Genomic DNA, 12,666 nt, shown 5'->3' with positions numbered 1-12,666 from the left:
CGGCCGCGGGGCGACCGCCCCCGCCCGCCCCCGCCGCCCGCAGCGGGCGTCGCCGCCCCCCGGCAGCCCCACGCGAGGGGCGCAGCCCCGCGAGGCCTGGGGGCCGCGTCCTCCCTCACGGTGCCTGGCGCTCGGGGCCTCGGGGTGCCTGCCTGGTCCCCTGTGCCCCTACCGGGCCCCCTGTGCCCCTACCGGGCCCCCTGTGCCCCTACAGGGCCTTCTGTGCCCCCCTCAGCCCGGGACCCCGTCCTGCTACACCCCTCAACCCCACTGCCACCTCAGCCTTGCTGCCCCCTCAGCCTCACTGCCAACCTCCCTCACCTCACCCAGGTCCCAGCGGGGTGTTTTGGGGTACATACCCTGCGTCGTTGTGTCATGAGCGTGGTGAGAGCCTGGCCCCAGCAACTCGGCAGCCCCCTGACACCTGCTGCTCAGGGACTTCGCTTTTCCCCGAATCCGTTTTTCCCATGTGCTTCAGAAAAATGGGTTGGTGCTTACTGGTGCCTGGGACATTTCTAGGTTTTGGGGAGGCAGTGGGGAGCGGCCCTCCTCTGGGAGAATAACAGAGGGAACGCTCCTTTGGCAGGCTGAACACTGCTTGCAGCACATATAAGAGAAGTTTGGTGGAGGTTGGTGCGCCATGATGCTTTGTAGGTTACACCTCGTGCCTAAAAGTCAATGGACAGATGAAAATACAGTGAGATTTTGTTCCCTAATAATGTATTGGGAGGCGTCTTTTCATTAGCCATGTAACTTTCACGTGTTAAAGCTGCAGATGAGGTACAGTGTGCTTGTTCAAGTTACCCTTCACAGCCTTGAGGACATTTTAAAATGGAGACCTGAGCTTCTCTTTGACATATGCCCAGCCAGGTGTGGTGGCTGGTGGTGCAGTTCTGGCTAAACAGCTCCGTGTAGAGGCACTCCGTGCCCTGGAACTGGTGTCTGGATAATTCCTCGTTAGCAGGGCTAATAAGTCGCGCTTTATGCCTCGGTGTTGTGAGTCTGCTGCTGCTAGGCTTCTGGGCCTCACCAAAGCTGTGGATGCTGTGGGGTACAGACATCTACTTGAATCCAAGAGCTAGAGCCTCAAGGAGAAGCAAACAGCGGCATACTTGTGGTAAAAGCATAATCTTGAAAATACTTGCATGAGAGAAATAAGATATTCAGACATGATTAAATGATTTCAAGTGTTTTGATTTTCAGGTGCCCTACTAGACACATCTTCGTGAAGCCTCCCTTTCGGAAAATGGATGCTCAGCATTTTCAGGTACCTCAAGGCAAGAATAAGATAAGTCATTTACAAATCTTGCTCAAAGTACGTGTGGTCTAGAAATCAGGAAATCCTGGGAGGCAGGGAGGAGGGATGTTAGTCACGGAAGCTAGAGTGGAATTTATGTGTGGAACCCAAAAATTCAGGAAGGAAAATTCCTGCTGGGTAATTTTTGTGTGTGTCTGCTAGACATATTGCACAATGTGAGTTTGAGTAACTGCAGAGGTTTCATCTTACCGATATTGATTCCTGTTCAGGAGGATTCACAAGGACAATGTGTGTCTTGTGCTGGAACTCTGACTTTGCCAGAGGAAAGGGGAATGGTACAGACATTTGGTTCCTCAGATCTGAGAAGCTGTAGAAGCAGAGAAGGGACTTGTCTCTCGGTGGGTGTGTGGCAAAGAGGGGTTGGGAGTTGATGTTGGTGCCTTCTTTCAGAGTTGGCCTGAACTCATGGACATATGCAGTCTAGGGGCACTGAGACATGGGTGACTGTTCCTTCTCTTCCTCCCTACGCATTAGTCTTTAAGGAAATCTTTGTGATTTCTTCCATTGCTAATCAGCAGATGACTGAAGCAAGCTATACAAAGCTGAATCGTTTCTTACATAAAAGTCTGGTGGCGGTCACTGCCACTATGGGTGCGGGTGTGATTGGCAAAGCTCACAAAATGTTGATGAAATGGGGTGCCCCTCTCATTATGAGCTGTACTGGGTATCCTGAGCTGTGGCTTAGTCCCGAATGTTGCCTAAGCACCCAAACGAGTTTTCCATCTTGTAGTTCTTCCAGAAATGTCCAAGCTCCCTTCCTGACAGATTGCTGGTGAATATGAAGAGGAATGTCATAACTGTGTAAATCCCAAAATAGACAGTGACAGAAGTGTCTGAATGATTGCTATTTGTTGTCCAACTTAGACTCTGTGTTGATACCAAACAGTATCCCTCAGCTGAGAGCTGGATCTCTCAGCCAGATAATTTAAAGCTGCCGTAAGATTTGTGTAGGATGACTGGCAAAGGTCATTGTAGCCCATCAGCTCTTTCCACCCAGAGAGGAACTAAGTAATGCACTGGCTGCACTAAAATATCTGAGAAACACCATGGTGTCAGTCAGAGGGTCACCACACAGACCGTTCTTGTGAGGGACTGTTTTTGTGTGTTTCTATTTCAAGGGCAATGCGGTCCTCAAGGGAAAACACAAGAAGTTATCACCTTCCCAAGTCAGGCATGATTTGTGCGTGAGAGATGCCTCACATTTCATTTAATATAGGCTGTGATGTCCAGATCCCGATTTCAGCTGCCTGGATCCCATTAGACTCCTCGTACAGCCTCGGGGATGGTCAACACCTCTACTGATAATCAGCTTGCAAGTCTGACAGGAGCCTGAGAGCGCCAGGAAGAGTGGCTTTATGTGTCACCTAGATGCACTGCACTGTGAAATGAGGCATACTTTCAGATAAAATGGAGCCGGTTCGTAGTCATTAGCGGTGTGCCGTGAGACGAGGTCATGGCACTGGTCAGCATCCGCTCCTGTGCCTGTCTTTTGTCCGTCGGTGGGGTTTTTGGTAGGAGCAGAACGTGCTTATCTGTCTCGTGCTGTGAGCTGGGGCGTGCCTGTCTGCCTGGATGCCCCTAGGTGCCGCGAGTGTCTGCGACTGCCTGGGTGTGCCTGTCTCTCCTCCTCCACACCGTGGAGGATTTCCTTAGCACATTCCAAAAGCGTACACTCGCATTGCTCTATTATTATTATTATTATGCAGCAGTCACGTGCTTCATAGTGATATTTTAGGATCTCTGACTCACTAAACCGTAATTTCCTGCTCACAGCTCACCTGAAGAAAATTGTCTTCGTGGGGTCCCGTTCGCAGCGGGGAGATGTGTTCTTGGGTGAAACTGTAAATACCGAGAAAGGAACTGGACACATAGCCACGAGATCTTCAGACCTTCCTCTAGCTGTGATAGTTTGTCTCTGGCCAATTGGATGGTTAATTTACAGGCAGATGTAGGACAGATCCCTCACATTTCAGGACAGAGCTATAAAGAACCAGGAGGGCTTCTGAGGAGAGCTATGCAGGCAGGGCACCTGGGCTTTGTGGAGGCGTTATTCTAGCTGGATGTGAATTTGCCATATCGTTTCTGGTGTTGGGTTAGATTTTTACCGATTACAACTTTTAAGGGCCGCTACGAGGGCTCAAGTCTATATACGTTTGAAAACAGATATCAATTTGGAGAGTAGTACAGGCTGTACGGCCTCAGTCCAGCTCTCCTTGTGCATTCACTGACTTTGATGGGACTGTTGGCGGTGCAAGAATTGTTTCATCAAGTCCTTTATGAATAGTTACAGAGGCAAACCAGAAGCTTCGCCCTTTTCCAAATGGGCCAAAACCAGATTGTGCTGAAAATGGTGTCAAGCCCTTGTGCAAGGGAGAAGAGATTCCTGACTGCCTCCATTCAGCTGGAAAGAGAATTCCCAAGCTGCAGCTAGCTTCCAGCACACACAGCTGCTGCTGCTGCAGTCTGTCACCAGCTTAGTCAATCATCCATTATTTATTTCCAAATCGTATGTAAAGCTCTACACCATAGCCTTCAGTCCATCTATGGGGAAAAGAAGAGACAGAGCTTTTGAAAGAACTGGGAAAACAAAAGCAGAGAAGCCTCTGAAATCGCTTGCTTGGGAGATTGTCACATGTAGTTACATCTAAGGAAGAGAGGAAAGGGAAATAAAATCATATGCAAGAAAAGGTTGCCACCTTCGTACGTATTCCTTTGATCTCTCCAAGTCATTTGTGGTAGTCAATTTCTTTTAGCACAAGAGATCCTTTGTTTACAAGTGCTCATCAGATGCAAGGCACTTCACTCAGAGTCTATTTATTGTGCATGTGTTTTCTTCCACAGCCTGGGCTGTGTGGTTGGTCAGTTGATCCTGCCGGGCTGTTTGATGCCTGCTGATTGCCTGCTCAAGAACAGTTCATCAGGACGACAGCGAATTTCCCAGCAATAGTATACAATCAGGGAAGAATAGTGAACAGCAATGTTTGCAGGCAAACAGGAGCATCTCTGTGACAAGCCATTCCTTAGGCGTGTGTATGAGCAGCATCTTTGTCACAGAAATGTTTGCTGATAAAAAATATTAAGAGGTAGATGGTTAAACCGAACAGCTGTTCAGAGTGAAGATGAGTGTTCCAAATTCTGCTTTAACATACTGGATTCTTTCTTTCTTTTTCATAAAGGCGATGGCAAAGAGCTAACTAAGAGCCTTAGCTATGGAGGCTAACGGGCCAAATCAAACTCTGTATCATCATTCCAAGTGTTTTATTTTGCACTTTAATTATAAATGAGTACTCTGATTTGTAGAACTGTTCAGTTGCACGGGAAGAGAGGGGAATGTTGCTGACAAAGTTTGAGGAAGGCTTTTAATCTCTTAAAAACTGTTGTTGACAGCCCATCTGCAGGCTGCAGTTATAACCTGCCAAGCTGGCCCCCGTGTTCTGGGAAAGCTCTTGCACTGTACTCAGACTGGACTGAAGAGTGGCGGGGTTGATTCCTCTGTTGTGTGTAAAAAGTGTAGATTTGGGGGAAAAAAAACACACACACATCTGTCTTACCAGGCAGATATTGAGAATTACAGAGTAGGCACTCCTATCTCTTTCAGCCCTCATTTTTCCTTCACCTTATCTAGCAGCATCCAAGACTGTCCTAATTCTGAACATCCACGCCAGAAGAGCATGTACATCCACGCCAGACAAAAGAGCACGGTGTGAGGTTTTTGAACTGGCAGTGACCTAGATCTGAGTTAAGAACAAAGGTTTACTGAGACCCTAAGGAAGCAGACCCTCTCTCTGACAGCTATTACCGCCCCAGGAAGACCTGCAGAACTGCTGGATGTTACGCCACGGAGTATGGATGCACGTCACCATGCATCAGCTTCTCCGCCACAACTGGTGGGGTGCCTGCTTGGCCCTTCACAAAGACGAAGTTGCTCACCCCTTGTTCCTGCAATGTTGAAAGACTGCGTATTGTGCAGCATTAATGGGGAATAAGAGGCTGCACAGAAGCCATTCCTGCAGGGCTGCTCTTGCCAGGCATCCTCTGACTGCCCAGGTAAATAAATGGTGGTTCAATGCTGGTAAAGATCACGTCACTGTAAGAGGTGGACCAGGTGACACTTGGCATTCAAATCTGTACAGGAGTGAGGAGTAAGGTACTTGAGTGCATCACACTCGGACAGTATGTGAGTATAACTGGCGTTTGAATTACTGAACAACACAAAACGCATTTTAAAATTTACTCACACCCCATAAATCTTGACCTGCTGGCACTCAGAAGAGAGATGCCATCCTGTGACCACCAGCAGTAAAGCCGACTCAGTTTACACATCTGTGTTGGGACTGTCTCCTGGTCTTTACATTGTGCTCACACCTTCAGGATGAAACAGTGATTGCAACTGCACTCTAGGATATGCGCGTATTTTTCATTACTTGCCTGTTACTAACATAACTAACACCAGAACCACTGGGCTTAATGCTTAAGTCTGGCTGTAACTCTCATTCAGCTGAATTCTTCCACAGTTAACATACAGGCAGGAATCAAGTGTACATCAAACTACCCCTAAGCTTGAAGAAGGTCCCTCTCACTTTTGTGGCTCAATCCTATCTCTGTTTATGAGGTTGAAAATGAAGCGTGGGAGCAAATGGGGACGTTTGTGCTTCTAATTGCTTGCTTTGTGCGGCAGCCAGATAGTGCGAGGCACAGCTATTCAGAGCTGATCTTACAGCTGAACTGCAAGGGGAAAACTGTGAGTGCTAATTTTATGGAGCAAGCAGACCTGCTAGGGAAGCGACTGCCTTTTTAATATCAGTCCCAGCAACATGTGAAGGAGTTAAGATCTCACAACAAGCAGAGTTGTCTGGAAAGTTCCTAGTTTGGCTAAGTCTTTAAAAAAATGGGGTTTACGTGAATTGTCTCACACATGGCCTCTGTTTTTATTGTTTTATGCCGTGGGGTGATCCTTGCTAAGGTGAAGATGCAGTAGCTAGCCACTTCGTCGTGCCCGACTGCAAGCAAAGCAGTGGCCTCCGGGAAGGCTGTTACTGTGCTAACCGTAGCTGGCTGGACTGATGGCACCAGGAGGGACTCCACTGCTTCCCTGTCTGTTCTCAGAAGTCCCTGCAGGTCGGAGATGATGATCAAATGAGCAGCCTCCAAGGAAACACAGGCTATTTCAGGAAGTGTGGCTGACGATGCAGTAAATGGTACTCTCCCATAAGTGAGTGCTTAGCCAGTCTATCAGCAGATCAGGAGGCCCTGCAGTTCAGTTAGCTATGCTATCTCTGGGAGAGAGGTGAGATTAAGGTGTTTTATGCTCCCTACCTTTAATGCACTTGTGCTGTTATTGAGTTTGAAGTGTAGGCTGCATGGCCTGGGTCAAATTTCCGTGTAAATGCATTCCCATTTGCTTTTCCAGTTGGATACAGTTAGCCTGCTTGCTTTCCTCTCTATCCTAACATGCTGCGGGTGCTGCAGTGCACAGCTAAGCAGATGGCTCACTTCAGCCTAGAGACAGATCCATTTCTGAGCATGGAGATTCTTGTATCTAAAGAAGTGCTTGAGTGAAACCACTTGAGTGTAAGCTGCAGTGTAAACTGGAGATCTTTAAGGTCATTTTCCACATCACATGTATGGGTGATCTGCTCACAGGAAAGCAGCAGAGATAGGGAGATAGGTTCCAAAAAAAATCATTCATCATCCTGCATCAGCATCTGGGGTCTTCCTGAGGACATACAGATTTGCTAGTAACAAATTTGTGAGGTCTGGGGAGCACAAAGCCCCAGACAGCATGGTGACAAGCTTACCATCTCTGCAGTTCACAGGTGAGGTTCTCAGCTTTGTTCTTCTGTTGCAAAAACGGTTCTGTTCCCCACCCAGGCAGCTTTCCAGGCCAGACCCCATCTCCCAGGACACTGCAGTGATGGAAGGTGGCCAGTACAGTGTGGTATCAGTTTAATTCTACGCACAGCAGGAGCTTAAGTGAACATTAAGTGAGGTAAGATCATTGCTTCATCTTGCAAAGAGGATAGAAGTTCTAATGGGCCTTGGTCTATGAAAGGCTTTCAAACTCATTTAGAGGGGCCACGTGATACTGCAGATGTAAGGTCCCAGTTGTGGGCATGTAGAGATTAGCACTGTCACTACCTAAGCAAAGCTCACCGAGGATTTCACTGCAGAAAATTAGCGTTTATTTCGTGATTCCTGCAACATGCTGTTGTTGCATTGTTATACTGATGTTAAAGGTATTTCTCCTCCCATTAGCTACTGGGCACAGTTTATATACGCAGGAACGCCCTGAGGAGAGTCAGAAGAGCAGCCTTTATGGCCCTACTTGATTGAGCCTTGCTGTCACAAGAACTTCTTAGCCCTAAGCAGGAATGTCCTGGCAGCTCAGAAAAGGAAGGCTTCCTGTTGTTGAGAAGATTTTGGCTGCTGTCTTGGCTTTTGCACTTTCACTAGTGTTTTGAGATTTTTCCTTGTTGCTGCCTGCCTTGGGACTATCATCTATGATTTCCTCAGCTATTCCGTGTTTCCCAGACTTCCTGATTTTCCTCTGCCTTGCCTCACAATTCCCCAGTCCCATCCATTTCTGAATTGCTTGTTAGCTAAATTCCTGATGACAGACACTAGTCCTCCTCTTCTCAGTCCTTTCAGTGGTCCATGGATCCTCACATCTGCATTTTCTAGGACACTGAAATGATCCTTGGCCTGATGGTTTGGCTCCCAGATGTCACTCACAGGCAATGTGCAAAGACTTTGGTGGTATGTCTTTGGTGAATGTAGAAAAACAAGTCTGCATACATACAAGTGTATGTGTGCATACACACACAGGAATTAAGAGTCCTTAGCTAAACTGCTCGCAATAGGATTACAGTCCAAAAACTTTGGTTCCTAATATAAATGGTTGCCATTATAAAGTGTCATTTTTCAGCGTTACTCTCATGCAGCTCTATCCGGGCTGTTTCTGAAGTAGGGAGCATAGAAAAGTCATGTAAAATGTGGGCAAACTGTAGCAAGAGTCAGTTTTGCTCTAGAGAAACAATTTTGTACTTACTTTAAGAAAGTATCTTAATATCTCAGATATTAAAAGGTTAAATGGCACAAGCTTTGGAATACTGTATGATTGCTAGGGCAGTATAAAAATATTTGATTGGAATATGCCAGGTAGAACAAGGTAATTTCAATTCAGTGTTTCCAAATTTCTCAAAAAAAAAATGATCATTGTGAGCTATATTCACGATCCTCTTTCCCTACCCTGCACTTGCCTTGGAGTATGAAAATCCTTAAAAATGTAGCAAATGCTGTCAGAGGACTCTGGGAAGTTGTTGCTATGAGCATCTCAAGCTGGAAATTCCTTTGTCTTGGACTGCAGCTATAAGCTTCCTGTCTCAAAACATCAATAACATGTTTCCTCCTTCATAATGTCACATTTTAAAACTTTAATATATACAACTTCTACTAGAAACAGAGATACAGTTCTGATATATGTTGGATGTAGAGGATGGAAGTAATTTTTTATTCCAAGCTTCCAATGTTTGTTTAAAATACTGCATGGTATCAAGGCAGATAGCCTTCCCTAGCTAGGGAAAGGAGCAAATATATTTCCAGCAGGGATTTTAAAAACAGGAAATCAATGGTCTTGAGAGCATCAGATGTGCCAGTGAAGGAGCTGAACAGGTGCTCTGAAATCAGAGGCAGTGAGAATAGGGAAGAACAAAGATAGAGTGGAAAAAGGAAAAGAAGAAGCAAAAGGATGTCCTGGATGAGGAAATGAAAGGAAAATTCTACAATAAAAACAGTACCTGTTCACTTCAGGGAGGAAGCAATGGATGTTTGAAGATGGAGATGGTGCAACTTCTTGAAAGACAAGCTGGTGACTGGATCCCTTGTGCAAACTTTGGTATCTAGAGTAGAGCCACAGCAGCACAGGTGCAAGGAAGCAAAGCTGAGCATCAGTGGCAGTGAAAAATCCACGTTGAGCCATAAATGGGCAAAACGTGCAAAACTCTTTTATCTGTCATTATTCTACAGGTAGCATTTGGTATCTAGACAACTGTTATCTGGAGAAGCCAATTTAATCCTAAATTAATTAAAAAAAAAAGGCCAGCCTTTTTTAGTAATCCTTGTGATAGGAATAGCGAGCAGAATTTCTGAGCCCTGACTCACTGTTTTCTTCAGACAAATCTGTGAAATTGCGTTCAGTGATTGTTTTCCAGATTGTACCAGAAGTGAATTGTAGTCAAGACTCCAAAGGCATGGATAACTGAAAAAAAAAAAAAAAAAAGTAGATACTATTCCCAAATAAGTAGCCAAATTTACCAAGATGGGTACAGTGCAGAGAGGTGGTTAAGGAGAAAACCCATTTTCCAAATGGGGACAAAGAGCTTCAGGGACTGAAAGGATCTTTGATTGCCTTTTTGGAAAACCACGAATACATGTAAGCAGAAGTACAGAATACCTATTTTTCTTCTACTGCATATGTTCTGAAGTAGCAGAATAACAAAAGCACAGTAATAGCAGTCCTCTAGTTCCACCACATCTGGTCCTGACCACATGTAGAGCATGGAGTAGCATGCAGCCTGATTGTTCATTACTGTGGCTTCATCTGCTCCAGCTAAAGTCAGTAAGACACTACTTCTGCAAAAAGTGGACCTGCAAAATCCTTCCTGCATACATTCAAAGGTCTGTGCGTATGATAGTGAAGTATGTGGGCATATGGGACAGACTTTCTGGGAGCCTGTCTGCAAACCTGCCAAATCTACAGCAGATAACAGACTTTGCAGCTTTCTAGGATTTTCTCGTGCCGAGGTCAGGCGCAGCTTATGAGGAATTCATCTAAAATCAGACTGTAAGCCAAGAACAGGCCTGACATTAAAACGTGACCTTTTCTTGTTCTCATTATTCCCCAAACTTATATTAACCAAATAGACATTGACTGAAGAGAGAAAAAATGGACACTTATCTGCTAAAATTAATATATATATGTTAATGTAGATTATAAAATTGCGTGTATGACCTCCTCAAAATTTGTAATGCAGAGTCTTTGGGCTGATTTGGCACTTGTCAAATCTTGGAGATCAAAAGGAAATGATGTCACTAAATCACCCCAGACAATAAGCAATGGGTAAAGGGTAAACAATGGGTAAATAAGCAATGTATTCCCCATTTTTCAGCACACAACTGAAACTTTGTTTGCAAGTGGTAATATTACTCAATGTACTGCATTTCATATTCACAGTTATATAAGAGAGAATACACTATTGTGGTCATCTGCTCTGATTTCCTTTGTAACACAGGTAATATAATCTTAACTGGTGATCTGTGATTACAGTTTCTTACTTTCATTTGAGCTCTGACATATATTTATGAAGACATTGGGTCCTGACAAAATCTTCAAGGAATGGAAAGTCTTCAGGGGTTCTTGATGGCTTATTCTAGTTGCTGATTACCATCATTTTATTTTACCTAGTTTGTCTCCTTTGAGCTTCTAATCATCAGATCTTGATGTATTTTTTTCTGCTAGATTGCACAATCAACTACTGTAACAAAAAATCTTTTGTCTTAACAGCTATTTGTTGATTTATTGTGGTATACTTGTGGCTTCTTTTGGTTAAACTGAATAGACCAAGTTACTCTTGCTGAATCCCTTGCTGAAAATGGAGGTTTTCTAAATTACTGATCAGTTCTGTAGCTCTTTTCTGAACTCCTTTCTCAAACACCCTTTAAGTGCAAACACTCCAACTAAGCTCAGTTTTCACCTATGATCTCATTATTCCCCAATTCTTCCCAACAATCCTTGCTTCAAAATCAGGTATTACACTCACATTTTTTTCTTTTAATGATCCTGGACAGAACTGCTTTTTGCATAGTGTTTTGTTTGTTTGTTTATTGTTGTTGTTATTTTTATTACAATTTCATAAAGGACAAACATAAATGCCGCACCAGAATATACAGGTGGTAAATAACACTGATCTCATTTCTCAGCCAATTTTGCAGCTTCTTTAAGAATCATACCAAGTTTGTCTGGAGAGATTTCTTTTGCAACAAACCAAGTTGACTGGTATTGACCATGCCTCTGTTTGTTTCTCTGATTTTGTCTCCTGTCAGCTAGCCGCTGATTCCACTGGGACCAGGGTCAATCTAACTAGTCTAGAGTCACTCTGATACTTATGTCTGTCCTTTTTAAGAACAGACAAAACAGGACTATTCTTCAATATCTAAACACTGTGGAAATTCAAAAAGATCTCAAAAGGAAAAAAAAGGAAAAAAAAAAAGAAAAAAGGAAAAAATCAATAGTAGTAGCGCTACTAGCTCTTAAGTCAACTCATATAATAATCACTTTTGATACCTTGGAGAGTAACGAAATCAGACAGAAAGCAATACAAGCTTATGCCATAAAATACCTTGTTAGGACTCACCACTGTGACAATGAGTCGAGTTGCTATAATCAAAGGTGTGACTTGGAAACACATCCGTTTTCATTTTTGATTCTTAGACTGGTGGCATCCACTGAAATCTCAAGGATTTCCACAATTCCAGTCATTTGTGTGTGTTTCAGCTATGTGGTACCAAAGCTTGAAAATGAAAAGAAAGGTCATTTCAGTGACTTCAGAGAGTTTCTGCAATATGTGGAAATATATATTAATTTAGGAGCATAGGACAGGGAGGATCAGTATGAGAAATAGCTTCAGTGTCCAGATTTCATTTAATTCTTAATCCATTGGTTTTCAATTAAGGACTGTTTGCACATGAAGACCAGCCTAGGAAAATCTCTCACTGGGCTGTTGCCTTTCTTTACGAAATTGTGTAATTATTTAAGAGCGTTGTCATCACAATGCTAAGCTGAGAAACACCAGTACTGAAAAATGTAGAGCCATTAGAAAAATAAGCTATGCTTAACCTTATTAGCAATATCACTCATTCTGTAGTGCGAGGCTTTGGGGATGGTGGGAATTGGGCCAGTCTGCCGGGAGTCACGGGATGTGCTGCAACTGTCTTCTGGTTGTTTACTTGCTATGCCATTTAATACTTTAATACTTAGTTTATTGATTATTCTTTTTTTCTTTCTGTTTAAGTGTTCTTCCTACAGTAACTCATCTACTTATCTATCTAAATAAATATATATATATATATATATATTTGGGAATGTGATCTAGGTCAGGTGACAGAGGCACAAGATTAAAGTCCAACCTCTTAGCAACACCTCTGTGTTTTGCAACCAAATTATCTTCTCCACTTCTCTCCCCTGATTCCCACTTTTCCCAGCAGACCCAACCCCTCTTGCATATCCCGTAGCACCACCTACTGGGATGAGGATTCCCAGATGAATCTGGTTCAGGAGGCTGGGGATAAGG

The sequence above is a fragment of the Anser brachyrhynchus genome, assembly GCF_964034855.1.
Source record: "Anser brachyrhynchus genome assembly, chromosome: 5".
NCBI classification, from domain to species: Eukaryota; Metazoa; Chordata; class Aves; order Anseriformes; family Anatidae; genus Anser; species Anser brachyrhynchus.
Note: the sequence above shows the minus strand (reverse complement) of the source record.